The following is a 17,146-nucleotide window of genomic DNA, read 5'->3' as shown; positions in this document are numbered from 1 at the left end:
CTCTGGTGGTCCTAAAGAAAGTGATGTTTTTTCCATTTTTTTTCCTCTTGTCTTCAGTGAGCTCCATAATCAAGCCATAACTATGTTGTATTGATCTTGGCCAACTGCCAGATGCCCATCCAGCTACTCTTTAACTGCCCCTACCCAGAATAGAAAATAAGATGGAAAACTCATAGTTCTAGGTAAAGACAGAAGGATTATATTCCAATTACGACCACATGCAAAATATAGTTTATTTTGGGAAAACCAATTAATCTCAAATCTACATTAGAGATTGAATTTTCCGTGTCTCTTCTGTGTGTAATTTTCTGGTGTAGTATGCATCATTCTATATGGATTATCTGTTGAAAATTTGTGGAAAAGTGACACAGGTCATATAGGAAAGGGATATAAATGAAATATTCAGATTGATAGACAGGGGAAAGAGAACTTAGTACCTTAATTCAAAAATTAATGCCAAAATGCAAATTCCATTGAAAAAGAGGCATTTCCACATTGCTGGTCGTACCTGCTTCTGTTTGCAGCAGGGAGAAGAGCTTAGTGAGTAGACCTTATAAGGAAAACATATAGACTTCCTGTGGGGATTTCAATATATAGGACATTAATCAGGAATAAATTTATAGCAATTTCTAAGGCACAAATATATATATTGTTCAATAGGAGTCTTAAGAAGATTTTTTTTCAATATATTTCACATTTATAAGTAACGACAGAGATTCCAATGAAAATTACAGAATATGAAGCAAAAGGCATTTGGTGATAATGCATAGAAGAAGAAAAGAAGATTTAATTAATCCATATGTATGTATCAAAGTGCATACATGGTATTGTGTTTGAATTTAGGGTCCTTTCCATCTTGAGATATTTTATGATTCTAGGATTTGAATATGCATGGATTTCAAAAAGAAGCAAATAAAAATATTATCTATCAAAAGTATGATGAAATATAATAAAATAAAAATAAATAATATAGAAAATCTTGAAAAATAGATATATAGCTTTAAACATGAAAAAGGGATTTTTAAAAGAAACATTATAAAGGCTGCAAAAAGTTGAAGGAGGCATAGGAAATATTCAGATGGAATACAAACTTGGCTGGAAAGTAAGATGAAACTCATCAAGAAAGGGACATAGAACGGGAAAAATATAAAATGGAAACAAAACTAAATATGGAAAGAAGAGAAAAAATAATAAAAAAACAATCCTTCAGAAAGTTTCATAAAGACAAGAAAACCAAGGAAATTCTATTTTTCCATGTATGATTTTATATACTTAGAGATAACAAAGACAGCAAAAGAAAGAAAAAAAAAAGTACAGAAATGAATGTTTATATTTGTCATTGCAAAGAGCTAACCCTAGGGGTCCCAGAAGGGTCTATGCAGTAACCTATGATATTCACTGTATTTATATAAGAGAGTGAATAATGACCTGCCAAATATTACAGCTGAGAAACATTTTTCAAAGTGAAAAATAGAGATGAATGCAAAATATTGCATAAGGAACTCATTGTATTCAATGATAAAAATTATCAATGATCATTCAGTGCTCATAAATTCGGTGTAAAGCACACATACAACTATCGCCCTAACTGAAAAGACAGAATGATGGTCTTTGAATTAGGGATTACCATTCTCAAAACTCATCTTAAAATAATTCTAAATAGGCAAATATCTTGTCAAAAAATAAGAGTGAAGGAGTATAGAACAAAAATAAACAAAGAAAAAAAATACTGTCATAGAAATGGATAGTATACTTCATGCTGAATAAAATGTTCTAATTAGCCATCTCAGAAAAAAACTAAAAAAATAGCAGGTTTAGATAAAGTTCTGAGAAAGATGAAAGGATGATCGAAAGCATGAAATGATCTACCTATGAAGTAGCACTGTGGAAAAAGTATTTCTGAGTTTAAAGAGAACAATCTGTAGAAGATAAGATGGAGGCCCATAAAGTTGTAAATGGTTTGAAGAAAGTAAATAAAAAGGTGATACTCACTTTTTATCATAATATGAAAAAAGAGAAAAAGTACAGAAATCAATTGGTGCTGGTTTAATGGTAAAGCAATTTAGCAGAAAATAACTTTTGTTATTTTTTAACTTTTAACTTTTATTTTTTAACAAAATAACTTTTGTTCCAGTTGGTCCTCAGAGATCAGAGAGGCTGGTCATGGCTGGGTTTAATTTCTGAGTATGGCCAATTTAGAATTATAATGAGAACAGATGCACAGTGTGTTTTTTAATCTATTACGACGGGCCTGATTGTGTTCAATAAGAACTTAAAAAATCCAGATTCGTGGATCTAGATTTGTTTATTGAAACAACAGGAGAACAGGTTCAGGATTGCTGGTGATAAATCCACTTACTGCAGACAATTAGTGTGAGCTGCAACAGAAAGTATGGTAAGAGTGATCTAATAGTTCTATATATATATAAAAAAAATATTCGTGTGTAAAAAGCAATTTTTAATTGTTGGGAGTTAGGTTTGTTCCTTCTTTCTGCAAAGAATTTTTTCCCCATAAGTTACCAAGGAGACCAAGTGTTGGATACTTGAGAGTACTTAACTGAAACAAAGAGGTGGACAAAGGTGGAAGGGGGAGATAACGCAGGTAAAAGACAGAGCTTGGAGCAGCTGCGAGCTCTTCTTTTTCTGGCGTTCGGGGATAGAACGGCTGTTGCTGGCTGGAAGAGTTTCACTGTGGCCAAAGGGATCCAGTCCTAGGAAATCTACTATCACCAGTTCGGCCTGAATCCTGAGTTTTCTCTGCCACCCCTGGGAGCTGGGCCGGTTCTGCCTCGCCTTCGGCTTTTTCGGCGCTGCTCCTCTTGCTACAGTGTGAACCTGCACCCCCTGCGCTGCTGGGACATCCTGCCCCTGCCTGCCGGGACACCCTGCCATCCCAGCTACCAGCCCGGGACTTTTCCACTGTTTCAGCTTGGTACTCTGAGGATCCTGCAGAAACACCAAAACCAAACTGCCCTGGGTTTTGTGAAACAAAGCCCTCAAGGCTCTTGGTACTGTTGTCGTTTGTCATTAATGCTGTAGTTGTTTGGTGGGGTTATTTGTGTTTGTTTGCTTTGTAATACATACTAGTAAAGAACTGCTATTCCTATTTCCCAAATCTTTGCCTAAGAGCCTCTGATTGTAATTTATAATTGAAAAAGAAAAAAAAAGAGTGTGTGTGTGTGTGTGGGGGGGTGTTTACACTCTCCATCCCAAAGGAAACTGCAGTTGGTTTTTTTTTTATTACCTGGCAAATACCTGTCTTCCCAAACCAAGACATTAATGTATCATGAAAAATTGCAATGCAGTGGGAAGAAAGAGTTGCCAGAAAGCAGAGGAAATTGGGCAATCCTGGTAAGCTTCATATAACTTCTTTTTAGTGTTTTCAAATAATATGAAAATTAACCTAAGGTAGATGGACCCTATAGAAAACATTTCATTAATTCTTCAGAAACATTAAAATTGTATGGACAATGAAAGTAATCTGATTGCAACAGGTAATTGTTTTGACTGCATTTTTAAAATTTATATCTAGTCTTCCTTTATAAATTAAATACTGCAACAATGATGGAGAGGAATCTCATCTTGGCCATTTTCAACATCCATGAATACAAGATCAAGACATTATTACAAACACCTAAATATTTATCCATATAAAAATCAAGCTTTTGTTCACATAAACTTATTTTATATCTATCATACCACAAAAGCCAAAGGAAATGGTTTAGTTAAAGCATGCAATTACAGCAGCTTGACCTTCAGATTTTGACTTGTAAAATCATTAAATAAACAGTGCCTTTGTCATTTAAAAGCTTATAAAAAAGCATAAGAAAGTACCAATTCATTAAAAAATTATCCTCCATTGGATTTGGTACTGGTCTTCATTTACTTGAACAGTTTATGTTATCTGCTTAATTTACTAGCAATATGTCAGATGGATTTCTGCTGCTGAAGGTCATCCAGTCAAGCAACACCAACCTCAGTGGTGAAAATCTCCTGGAAAATAACATTTCATTGGTACAGTCAAAAAACAAGATGCCATCAATAAAAACAAAATACGTTCTAATCAAAGAGAGACGTGTTTATGATTATGCTTCCAAAAACTGTGGGTCATGCTCCTCTGGATGAGACATAAAAACTACCAGATGGTCAGGGCTGGCATAGGAAGAAGTGGGTTTATTTCTTCTGTTTATAATACCAAAATTTGATCATTATGCTAAGCAAAATAGATACTTAAGTTTTTCTAATTCACTTATTAACACAGGGAAGCACAGAACAGTTTGTGAAATTCTGCTCTAAGGATCTGCAATTAGACCAGATTATTTTACCATAAAACACTTAGTCACCTGACATCCAAAGAAAAGCAGTCAGATACTATATTAGAAATAACACTGAATGCTTTTTTCACCCTTTTGTTTCCATTTGTGGATACTTACAAGCCTGTCCAGAATCAGAGTATCTGCACTCTAGGCATTATGCCATGTACATTTTTCTTGAGGCTTTTGTGCTTTCAAATTAATGACAGTGTAATTAAAATTCCATGCAACAATAAGGAGCGAAGTAAAGCAAAGCAGCACATAAAGGCAACAATGAAACAAAGAAAAATAACTTTCAAACATTTCTGCCCATTTCCTTGGCTTACACTTGACAGAAAACTGGGATCTCTGAGACATTCTTATGGAAGCAACAGCCATGCTATTAAAATGTTTATATTTGATGACTGTAGAGGTGAGAATTTTGTCCCTTGCTCACAGCTATTTAGACCCATCTGAGATGCTCCCGAGTAACCTGCCTTGTCTCCATTTTTCTCCACGTCACATACCACACATGGCTTTAGATTCATGTACATGGGCAACTGAACAGAAACCCCTCAAAAATATTTACTCTGGTCAGAATATTTTTTTTTTCTTCTTCATAACTTTCAAGAGTCCAATGTATATACTGACTAGAAGTCTCTTGAGTATGATGGGAGATAAGATAAGCCTCATATTTGCATACATAAACATTTAGATCTTAAATGAGGTATATAACAGAATTACAAATTTTGTACATGGTTTGTAAATCTTTCACCACAAGAAATGACTGCAGTGAAAGACAAAAATTGCTTTCTCTGTGCAAAAAATTGCTAATGCATGTTTAGACAACTCCCCTTTTTATCAGTTCCACCTAGCACAGAAGTTAGAACATTAAAAGTTGGAACATTCTTTTTTATGGAAAACCCAAGATACTTTTTTTTTTTTTTTTTTTTTTTAATATCCAGATAAACCAGAGGGTGAAGAACATGTCGGGTGTAGAAATCATAAATTTATCCAAATATCTTTAAATTGTCCTTTCTTCATATTGGACTGAAGAGTCTCATCTTTCCACTGGAATTAATTGTTGCTAGAAACTTAATTGAAACTGAAATAGTTTCATTAAGACCATGTTTCTGTTTTATTTTTAAAAGGGAAAGATTATTCCTTTTTTAGATCCAGTAATTGTAAATGGATCATTGGTAATATTTAGGCAAATCCATGATCTTTGACACAGTCATACAAGTTGAGAAATAATTGTAAAAAAAAATCCAAAATATTTTCTTGACAGTTTCTATCATTATTTCCTCTTTGAATTATTTTAGTAATCAATTATGAAGATTTTTCAGGTCTTCCTCTTAAAGCACCAATTAAACCCCCAAAACCTGAAGACTTCCTGAAAAAACAAACAAACAAAAAAAAAAAAAAAACCAATAAAAAACCTACAAAGAAGAAAATCCCAAAGAAAAAATCAATCCAAATTATAAAATGAATGAACCCTGGAAATAGAAGAATTTAAGAGAGAATTTTTTTTCTATAAAATTTTCTTCTTTTTCTTTAGGTAACTTTCTTTTTAAAAGTACTGATGTGAGAAATTTTGAACCAAATAAATATATTTCTGCAAATCTGCTCATTTTGGTCAAAGCAGGTTTTTTTACATTTTAACTGTGGAACAATTTTGATTAACTCCATTGGCTTCAAATTTTCTTAAAAATTGAACCATGAAGAACATCTTTTAACAAGATTATACCTCAGAAAAACCCTCCAAACAAAACTAATCTGAAAAACTTACAAGATCAGAGAGGAATAAAATTTTTATTTATTACTTAAGTTGACATCCATGATCTGAAATAATTTGACACAATGCTGGCACCAAAGAACAGTATAATTATAGTTTTAAATATAATTGCAAGAACAATTTCTTAAGCTAGGTCCATCCACCCCCCAGCCCACCCCCCATCCCCTCCCCCCCCCAAAAAAATATGATGATATAAGGTGTTCATATGTATTATAAAACTGTATAAATTATTTTTTTATGGCCACAGGCCTCACACTGTTCATCACCAGGGGAACAACATCAAAACCATCTGAATAAGTAGTTTGGATAAACTTGGGGGATGAGGTTTTGGATTGTGTGAATTGCTTGTATTTGTTTGTTTTATAGTATGAATTGTCTATGTCTGCAGTAGATTGTTTTCAGCTAATTTCTTGCAGCTGTTACTAAATTACTGGCTCTGCTTTCCAAGGCCACTTAGGGAAAGAAAAACCAGTGCTATTTAACCACTAATCTGACTATGTAATGCTCTGAATGAAGAGAGGAAAAACATTTGCTATTTCTAGCTGTACAACATAGAATCTTTGCCAACTACTCATGTGACAGAATGGCTGCCATTTACTTACTGATAAGTGTAAAGGATAACGTTTATGTTTCTGTGAAAATAGCATGTCATGAAGGATAAATGATGTGTCTAATTAACCCAAGTGTCATTAGCCAAACATTATGTCATAGTAGCCAATAGTAGCTAAAACACATTAATTCTGGTAGTATTAGAGGATGTGAGAGTCTGATTTTAGTAACTGGACTCAGTGCAGAAACTAACATACCCAGACAAATAAAATTCATCTGAATATCCACAGATTACTTCAGCCTCATTAGCCATGTCTATAGCAATATCCAATTGTATGCAGTAATAATAGATGATTTTTAGAAGTCTCCAGAATGAATGGAACTATCAGTCAAAACCTCCAAGAGTGAATGTTTAGTTATTTAACCTGATAATCTATCTATAGAAAAATGACTGCATTATTATTCTGAACCAGAGGATTTTATATTCTCAAGACATTTGCTCCATGTTATTGACTGGTAATACAAAAAATTACCATGTTTACTGGTTTGACATATATTTTATTGGCTAAGAAGAAAGGGGATGTTATAAATGATCTATGAGTATTAATTTAAAAAAGTATTTCTGGGTTTATTCTTATGAAAGTGATGGTTTACAACGCTGCCTTTTTTTTCCTCTTACAGAGTGATGTTGCTGAATATGTTACTGCAATGAAAGTGCTGCTTTTTTCTTTTTTTTTCTTGTTTTTTCACTTTTTTTTTTCTTTAGTAAACAGGGGACTTGAGCCCATAAATCTAAAAGGCTTTACATAGGATTTGAATACTTTATCCTAAATTATTTTGATCCTAAGGGATATGGATACAGGTTCTTAGAACAGCTCTAGTGAGTCTATGTTGTATTGATTTTCAAAGGAAATGAGGTTTTCAACACCTGTTTTTCCATCAGTTTCCTCGTCTTTCCTTTTGATCTATAGATCCCAAATGAGAATGGAAATACTTCCTTTATGTAAGGAGAGAAGTGAGCAGGGAAAAGGCAGAGAAAAAGAGAAGATAGTACACCTGCCTGGGGACTCTGTTTCACTTTGCACCATCACTCACAGTAAATATTATTGCATACCTTGTTTTTCTCCATCAAAAAGCAAGAAAGTAAACCAGAACTAACCCACCTTATTCACTGTATTACAAAATACAGCAATTGCAAAGCCTTCATAACAGTAAAGCTGCCAACTACAAGTGTAAATCCTGTGTTTCGCAGTATTTTGAATCTGGCTCTTTGAAAGTTTTGAGGATTGAAATTATTTTTGGCCTTACGTTACAGTGCACTAAAGGACTATTTCATTTATGTATTAACTTTTCCATAGCATTTTTTAGGCTGAAATTTAGGTTAAGGGATAGCTCTGGACAGACTAAATGTAAGAAGTAAACAAAATCATGTTGCTATATCCTCTGACTAGGACTTAGTAACAGTCGAAGACTCACAGTTGATATTATTGAGAAGGCCCATAACACAATGATTGTCCACGAATACTATTTAATACAAGGCTCAGGAAATGTCTTGCAGATGACACCCTAATTTGAGGTTTTCACTCAAGTATTTCTGATACATTATATTAATTATCACTTAAAATTAATAAAAACTACATTCTGTAATTTCACAGACCATTTTTTCTTCTTGTTTATACTCTTTTGACAAAATAAATAATTAGGGAGAAAATGTGAAATAGGGACAAGACAGCATAGACATTTGTAGTGGTTTGAAAACAAAACAAATGAGAGACTCCAAGTCAGAGATACAATTTAATAGGGAAAAAAAAAAAAGGAAAGAAAGTAAAATAAAATAGATGCAATAATACAAAAGACCACTGACAGAGTCAGAAAACAACCTGAGCAGAGTGATGGAAGCAGTCCAGATGAGGTGGTCTTCCTGAAGCAGTGATCCTGTAGAAAGGTCTGGTAGCTCAGGTCCTCTGGGAATCCAGTGGGTAAGCACCCCTCTGGTGTTCAGAGTCTCAGCTTATATCCAGGCTGGAATGCTTGGTTTCTCCCTCTGGGCGGAGCATCCCACAATGGGATGGTGAGTCATGTGATAAGGCCTGATGGGCTCATTAACAGGAGGTAGTCCAGGAGGGGGTTATCTGTGAGCTGTGTAGCAAAGGTGCTGATGGGCCCATTAACAGAAGATAAGCCAGAGTGGAGGAGGCAGGGAGCACTGCCTCACCTGGTTTCAACAGTTCATGAAGATGGTGATAGAATATACTTCAACCCAGGACAACATTACAGTGAACATTTTCATGCATCTGTAAGTAAGTTTAGAACTACTTTACCAAGAAACCTTAATTTAGTTCTTTACACAGCAGGTTTTCCTTTCTGGCACATAAAATGCCTTTCAACTCTCTATGCTAGAAAAGTTTTCCATACAAATACTTTCTGACAATCTTATTTTCCCACTCTAAGTAGATTTACATTTGCATTATTTGTCATTTGACAAACTTATTTCAAACTCACTTCATCAATGACAAAAAGGCTGTTGAAGACTCTGTCCCTAGTCTAATACAAATGGCAATAATCCTCAGTGTGTCCAGATAATTTCAGAAAATTATGTTATTAAAAGTTGTTGAATTGAGTACACTTCTATAGAACTCGTTTGTTCCTGCAGCCTGCTACATGGCAAATGATGTACAAACATTAAAGCCTGTGTGAATGATTATAAGTGTTTCCCAACTAGAAGCATCAACGATGAGTATTTAGGGCATATAGGTTTATCAGAAGAACGGTTTCAAGTGCAAGAAATGGTTACCAGTTATAGCTGCCTGCCCTGTGATTTCCTCATCCACATGGTTTGGCAAAGCATGTATCCTGCCTGACAGAGCACAGCTTCCAACACAGCTGTGAGACAAGGTTCATATGATTATAATTTTTAATTTCATAGCTAAGCACTTGGCCTTTTATTTTTTAGCAAAGGTAAAATGTTAACAGATGTCAGTGCTTTGTATCAGAGCCCTAATTTTGGCTTTTTCCAGTCTGATAAACTGCCCAAGTTTGTGGACTGGAATACTGAAAAAATGTATTCAGGTGGCTGGAACAAGATGATCTTGAGGGTCTCTTCCAATCCAAGCCATTCTACTATTCTGTGATATGCTGTTCCTTCTTTGCTTCACAGGAAGACCTTGATTCTGTTGGAATTGTTGTAGGGATGAATCAAGAAGCAATCTGTTTCTAATTTCAAGGTACATGACATCAATAACTGTTGTTTTCAAGCTTATGCTTTAAATGAATATATCTCATGGTGGAAAGATTCAGAAATTGTAAGAAATAAACCTTTTATTGATATATAACTATAAAACTACATTAAAATGATACTTTTTGGTTTCCTTTAATGATCATTGGATAATAACAGGTTTTTTCATTTTATTGATTTCATATTGAAAAATTTATTGGATTTTTTATTGCTTTTTTATTAGAAAACGTAAGTCCTGCAAATACCAAATCAAATGGAAAATTACAGAAAATATAACCTCTGCATTACTTTCCCCAAGAGCTGTCAGAAATTTGTTTATTTGGTCTGATTGATACCAGCCATTAAGGTGTTACAGTCAAAGGAAGATAATAGCTGCTTAAGGTTTCCTCTTAGGGTATTAATCCCTTATTAACAAACCAAGAAAAATGATCAAAAGAAAAGAGTGAAAATAAAATAAATTGCACATCCATAGTCCCCATTTATGCTTAACAAGTCCAATTCATTATTACACTTAAAGGGGTGGTGGGGAGGAGAGAGAGAAAAAAGGAACACATAATTCTTTTCGTCGTCTATTGCTCCTCTTATTTTTTGTCACTGAGATTTTTTTTCTCGGATTATTTTAAAACAGATTCTGATCAGAGCTAGACTCGTCACCCATCTTCTCTTGAACCATATAACTGGCTGAGAGAAGATTGAATAATATTAGACAACATTAGCAAAATCTGATAATAATTTTAAGCCATAGTATATTTTTAGCTACAAACCACAGAAAATATGAGAAGAACAAGTTCATCCCAGAGCATTGTACTTTGAGAGCAAAATAAATCTCTATGAAATATTGACTGTTTGTTCGAACATGTTTCACTGAGACACATTATTCAAAGACAAAATAAATGGTAATGAAAAAGTGCTATAAAAACTGAAATGCTGAGTCAGCTGACAGGTAATGAAATGTCAGTCCAATAATGTATACCAGCAGCGCTGCTGAACTCATATCAAAAAATACATTCTCTCTGTTAGCCACAGTGGCAAAAATTCATACCGCTCCAATGAACAAGTTTAACTTTTCAGGAAATATGTAGGTGATATAAATATGGCAAGAGAAAAACTAACAACATTTACCTCAGGTGCTGCTGATTTCCTTTTTAACAATATTGGTGCAGATTTGTTCTAAAACTGAACAAGGAAGGTTTTTATATTGTCTTTTTACAGGATGCCAGATTCTATTGTATGTTTGTTTAACATAAACACACACACTGTATATCATCAGTGTGCAATATTTCTTCTCCATTATTTATATTCTAGATACACTCCTATGTAATGATTTATCTCCTGAAAAATATTGGATGAAATGAGCCTGTATGTTCTTTAGTAGTTTTGCATGACAGTTTCCCCAGAACCCTCTCCTATTAGTTCTAGTGCATGTTGTTACCGATTTACCTGACCACATAAATCTTTGAAGGATTCTTCATTCTTGAAAGTTGAGAAATTTGTTCATTTTCCTCTGAAATTCCGTTGCAAGTAAATGAGTAATGAAAACTGGAATTATAAAATGAAAATAGATGCCATTAATTTTTTTTTTATATTTGATCCTATGTTGTTGAAGACCACATTATTTTAGTTTTATTTAATATGCCAGGTTTTTAAATGCCCCAACTGTGCCCCAGTTTTTAGCTTGCACATCTGTTTAAAATGTAATCTTACAATTAATCTTTTCACATTTAAGTTGCTTTTTTCTGGAAAATCTGTTCTTTGTGTTACTGAATACATTAAGATCCATTTCCAGCTTCATTAACATTTGGAAACATTTTTTAAAAGCAGAAAGAAAAATAGAGTAGAACTTCTGTCACTGACAAACAGGATTTCCACTAAGCGTCTGCAATGCAAATAACACCCCATGTAATTCAGTTCCTTATCCAAATTTATTTTAAAAATTCCTTGCCATAGCATCCTGAATTTGTCAGCAGATATACAGGAAGGACTAGATTTACAAGCCCTTAGTCAAGTTCATTTTCTGTTTATTTCAGATGCTTTGGATTGCAGCCTCTCAGCACTCATGCATGACCTTTTCCCAAAGCTGCTGTTTTTGTCAGAGTTGATTTAATTGCAGAGATGAACTTTAACTTTTGAAGAGTCATAATCCACTCATTTGATGCACATAGAGTTATCTTCCTTGTATTCTACCATAAAAAGGTCCTATTAAAGTTCAAAAATGACTGGTCAAGTTTCTCAGCTAATAGAATGCAAAATGTTGTTTATTGCAATACTGTCTTTCTATACTTAAGGCAGCCTACCGTGACAATATTATGGATGTCATCTAGTCGTATTGTATACATGCATACAGATAACAGAACATTTGAAAATTAAACAGAGAGGTCTTGGTATGTGATAAGGTCACTTTCCATTGTCTTCTTTTTTGGAAAGTAAACACAATTTAAACTTCAACAAACAGTATGTCCTTTACTGGGGTGAGGGAAGAGGGAAATGATGTAGGTTTCTTTTTGGCTGTGAGTATGAAAAGGCCAGACACCAAAAGACATAATAAAATAGTTGTTTAACCAAGATGGAGAAAAAAATATAGTTAGCAAGTAATTGTCACCATCCTTTCAGATGCTGGACATCCCACTTTCATGCAGGATGGAACAGACCCCAGATGGATTTTTCACACAACGCTACATATATTCTGTCTGTGGAGAGTTCCCCTCCAGTGGAAAACACAAAATCACCTCTTTTATGTGAGTATGTGAGTTTTAAAGTACTCAACAGCTGAAATATGTATCACATCAATAAATGGAATAAGAAAACAAAAGAATACTCATACCATATTTTAAAATGTCAGCTCCAGGCAGTAAGAACATTCAGTGTCTGCAGAGGTTTTTAAATCATACATAGTGGAAACATTTTTATTGAATTGACTGGCCTAAAGTACCAGGCCCTAAGTTGCTGAGTATTAGGAGTTTGATCCAATAAGTTGATCCAGAGCTAAGAGTTTGACCAACAAATAGATACAATTATTTTAATGAGAAGAAGTACCACTTCAAATAATTGTGTGATTACTTTGTGACTCACATCCATACTTCTCATCCAAATAGTGCTATAACATTAAATTTAAAATATAACAAAATATGAGCAACTTTGGGAAATGGAACTCTTACTTGTCTCTGTGTGGCACTCTGGAAGTCAGACAATTAGGAAGGATGTAATAGCATAAACATTGGTATCTTTTGCTGTTGAAGTTATGGAGGCATCAAGATGCAACTGAGAAATGCAGCAGAGGACCTATAAATAGTCATTAGCATTCTAGAGGGGGCAGTTGCTCATCTTCCTGGGTACCACACTCTTGTGATTTAAGAACAATGTTCTCCAGTTCAGTACTTCCACTAAAACCATGCACTGACCCTCTCTCCCCCCTCCGAGTGCACTGGAGAGGGGAACTGAAAGCACAAAAGGCAAAGATTGTGGGTTTCGATAAGAACAATTTACTGGAAACAGTAGTATGATAAGAAAACAAACAGTAACAGCAGCAATACTAATGACAGAAGGTACAAAAAAAGAACCAATTCACATGAAAGGTCCCCAGAAAATAGACAATAGCAGATGCCTCCCTCTGCCTATTCACTCAACCAGAAGGAACCCCTTCTCCTCAGAAGAAACTCTGTTCTCCCTGCCCCATCACATTAGGGCATATAGAATAACCTCTGTGTCCTAACCATGCCCTTTCCCTAATACTCCAAAAATTAACCCTGTCTTGGACAGAACCAGGACACACACCAAATATAAATCGGTATCGTATGTTTCTGCTTAGAATGAATCTTTATTAAGAATGCAACTTGAAACTTGTTTAAAACAAAGGAAGTCTTGCTGGTTCCCTCAATAATGTTTTGAGGAACATTCAGTGAAGGAAAAAATTAGTACAACTCTTTCCTGAACAGAAGGATTCTCCAAGGCATTGCCTGGCGTATAATTTTTAAGGTATTTTGACAACATAATGTGAGCTTTAATTATGTATTTTGACTATTATCAGCCTTTATTATATTATAAAATACTAAAACTGTAAGTAACTATAAGAGGACACCATAAAGTTTGTATGCTTGACTGAAAGCAATAAGGCAGACATACCTATGCAAAAAACTTTTTTTTTTTCTTTATGAAAATTGTCTGATTCATGTCATCATAGTTGAAAAGCACTGCCTGATGCCAGTTCATCTACTGAAAGTTTGCTACAATTCACATCAGGTTGCTCCTAGTATAATCTATTGACTTTGCATAATAAGCAGTTTTTCAGCAAGTTAAATGCAAAATAACAATATACGCCACTGGAATTTCAGTTCCATTATGCAGAAAGTATTATTATGAGCAAAAAGAAAAAATAAGTTGCATGAAACCCCAAATATCTGACTTTTTAGCATCATCCTTAAACCTTAATCAAAGAAATTTTGCTAGTTCAGATTTCAATCTGGAATATAATTCTATTAGAGAAAAACAAAACACAGCCATAATAATTGTAGAAATAATAATAATAAAACAGTTAAAATTATTATATGTAATGGTTCCCTTTCTCAATACCCCTTTGTACTCTGAGACAGTGAGCACCCATGTTCCTCAAGCAAGCAAGGGCACAGGGAGCCAGGGCTGGGTATAGATAATGGTTGAACCAAGTCATCTGTGCTCCAGGTCCTTCACTAGCACTTAAAAGAGAGAAATGGAGATATATTTCTTCTGACCATTTTTTGGTTTTGTTTCTTGTGCTTTGTTTACTCATTTCTCTTTAGTTTTTACTGGAGTCTGTTTTCAAACAACATTCTACAATGTACTTTGTCTTCACTGATTTTTAACATCACTAAGTGCTTGAATTTACAATATATATGGTTCATTTAATGTTAAACACATATTTATTGTCTTTCTTACTTTAAAGCTTGTTTTGTCAATGTTCTAGATCTGCATTTCTTTATCCAAACACATCCACTGTCAGCCTGTGTTCTTTAACACTCTCTGTTCTACTTTTCTATGCTGTATCCTGTTTCTACATTTTTCAAATTCTCTACTGTCAAGCTAGGCCTGCTTCCCTCTCCACTGTATCATTATCATATGCCTAAATATTTACTTGGCACAGAATAACTACTTATTGTTACTATTATACTTTTTCTATATAAATGTAATGAAAAATGTAGTCATAGCTACCCAATCTTTAAAAAGAAAAATCTGTTGAAGGTAAACCAAATGAGATCAAAGCTCCAGAAACATCAAGGAAAGTTCAGGCAAACCAAGCCTGACAAGTTTCACTCTTGAGGAGAAAAATCTGTTGAAGGTAAACCAAATGAGATCAAAGCTCCAGAAACATCAAGGAAAGTTCAGGCAAACCAAGCCTGACAAGTTTCACTCCTGAGGCCTTGCAAATTTTGTTAGTAGCCTGTTATTAGCTATGGCAATACAATCTTACTTGGCTAAAATGCCACAGATGGTCTCCTTCAAACTCAGTTTTGCTGATCATTGCAATCTGCTCCACATAGAAAAATCTTTTTTGTCATTCTGTAAGAGTGACTTAAGAAGTCTTCTAGACTTCAGACTTTAGTATTTTGATGAATACTTCCACCTGTGGACTGGTAAAAAACTTTATAATGCATTTCTCCCCTTTTCTGTTTAAATTTAGTTTATAGGGCTACCTATGTGCTTATGCATATATTTGTTTGTGTGCATTTATATATATTCTTGTAAAATAATATTTGATTTTGCATAGACTTTGTCTTGAAATGTATTGCACGCTGTAGTGAGAGTCAGGGAAATTATTTTCTGACACAGACAAATGTGAATACGTAAAAATAACCTAATCTTTTATTTCATATAATTAGGCTTAAACTAGTTTTAACATTATCTTAAAACATGCTGTCAAGTTTGCAAGATATTTCTTTAGGCCTCCCTGAATGGGCAGTTGTCATTTTACACTCAACTGAACTGAGCTGTCACTGAACTGTCCTTGTGAAAAAAAGTAAGCATCAGATATCCTTGAGAAAGGACATTCAGCTTAAACTTTCAATCTCTGTGAGTAGTTGGCCATAAGAGAAATGAACCTAAATACCAAGGAAATAACTTAATGTGTCTCCTTCAAAATGTGTGAAAGGTAACTGAAGTAGATGGGTCTGAGTAGATGTTTTTCATAAAGATGAGGTAGAACATTATTTATCACTAGACAACCAAATTCCAATCTTGGCAAATGAATGAAATTTTGTGGGCTTTACAGAAAATTGTTAGGCCTTCTCTTAAAAATATCTGTGTTGTTTGTACAGCTCATTAATATATTTAAACAAATACATATATGCATAAACCTATATCTATATATATAGATAGATATGTAAATAAAATCTGAAATCAAGATTCCCTTAAAATAAAATTTTATGTGTATTCAACATTAATAAAATCTTAACCTTTAAAAAGATGATTCGTTTTACAATGAGCATATTATTCACTGGAGCCACAAAAATATTCTGTGGAACACAGAAACAATCTGTGCAAAGTGTTATGGAGTTTGTACATGCCAACAAGTTCCCGAGGAGGCTAGACCTAAACCAGACCTAAAAATTACCTCTGTAGCTCTCAAAACACAGAGAACCAGGGTTATCTTCTTATGATAATCCAATTTGCCATGGAAATAGAACCAACCACTGTTTATTCTGCAGAGGTAAACAGACTCTCTCGTCTGTAATAATCAAAGCAGCTGAATTTTAAAAGATTCTCTCCTCCCAGGGAAGTTCTTTAATATATTCCTCTTCTATAGAAATACATTAATATAAAATATTCCCAAGTATCCTCTTTGAAAGTAATCTAACAATCTAATTTTATTTTCTTCTCTTTTATGGCAGCAGGATTATAATAGGTTTGAATCCACTCAGGTGATGCCTGAGGTGATACAAGAACAAGGCAAGCAGTTCTGTGGAGTTCAAGGTGCAGAAATACCATCATCAAAACCCACAGCTCTGCAAACACACAAGTGATAGATATCCTCTATCATGGTGACACACTCCAGTTGTTCATTCCCACATTCAGTTTCACTTACAACTAAACAACTTCTTTCTAATGAGGAAGAAGAGGAGATTTAAGATTAGTTGACTAGAAAAGACCACAAAGAAAAACCTGATCCAGAGTTCTTCAAGCTTGTACTGAAACCAGAGGAAATATGAAAATCTGATGCTACAAGGAAGTAGGTCAGGACTAGGTTCTTCAGAGCATTCTTAGCTTCCAGAATTTCATTGCAGAAGAGAAATAAAGGGAGTGGAATCT

At 34.3% G+C, this 17,146-nt stretch overlaps 1 long non-coding RNA gene across 1 annotated transcript in view; it reads right to left on the bottom strand.

The window, feature by feature from the left end:
* Window positions 1-8,684: 8,684 nt before the first annotated feature.
* The window catches only part of LOC136286071 (uncharacterized), a 19,112-nt gene continuing 10,650 nt past the window's right edge, over window positions 8,685-17,146 (bottom strand). The window contains exons 2-3 of the long non-coding RNA XR_010719729.1: window positions 11,312-11,410; window positions 8,685-9,806 (exon numbers count right to left, since the gene is read on the bottom strand). This is a non-coding gene — a long non-coding RNA (uncharacterized lncRNA). The remainder of the gene's footprint in view (window positions 9,807-11,311; window positions 11,411-17,146) is intronic.

This window comes from Chamaea fasciata, unplaced genomic scaffold (genome assembly GCF_029207755.1).
Source record: "Chamaea fasciata isolate MVZ Bird 193981 ecotype frontalis unplaced genomic scaffold, bChaFas1.0.hap1 SCAF_2, whole genome shotgun sequence".
NCBI lineage: Eukaryota > Metazoa > Chordata > Aves > Passeriformes > Sylviidae > Chamaea > Chamaea fasciata.
The sequence above is the reverse complement of the archived record's forward strand: the minus strand, read 5'-3'. Positions and strand labels throughout refer to the sequence as shown.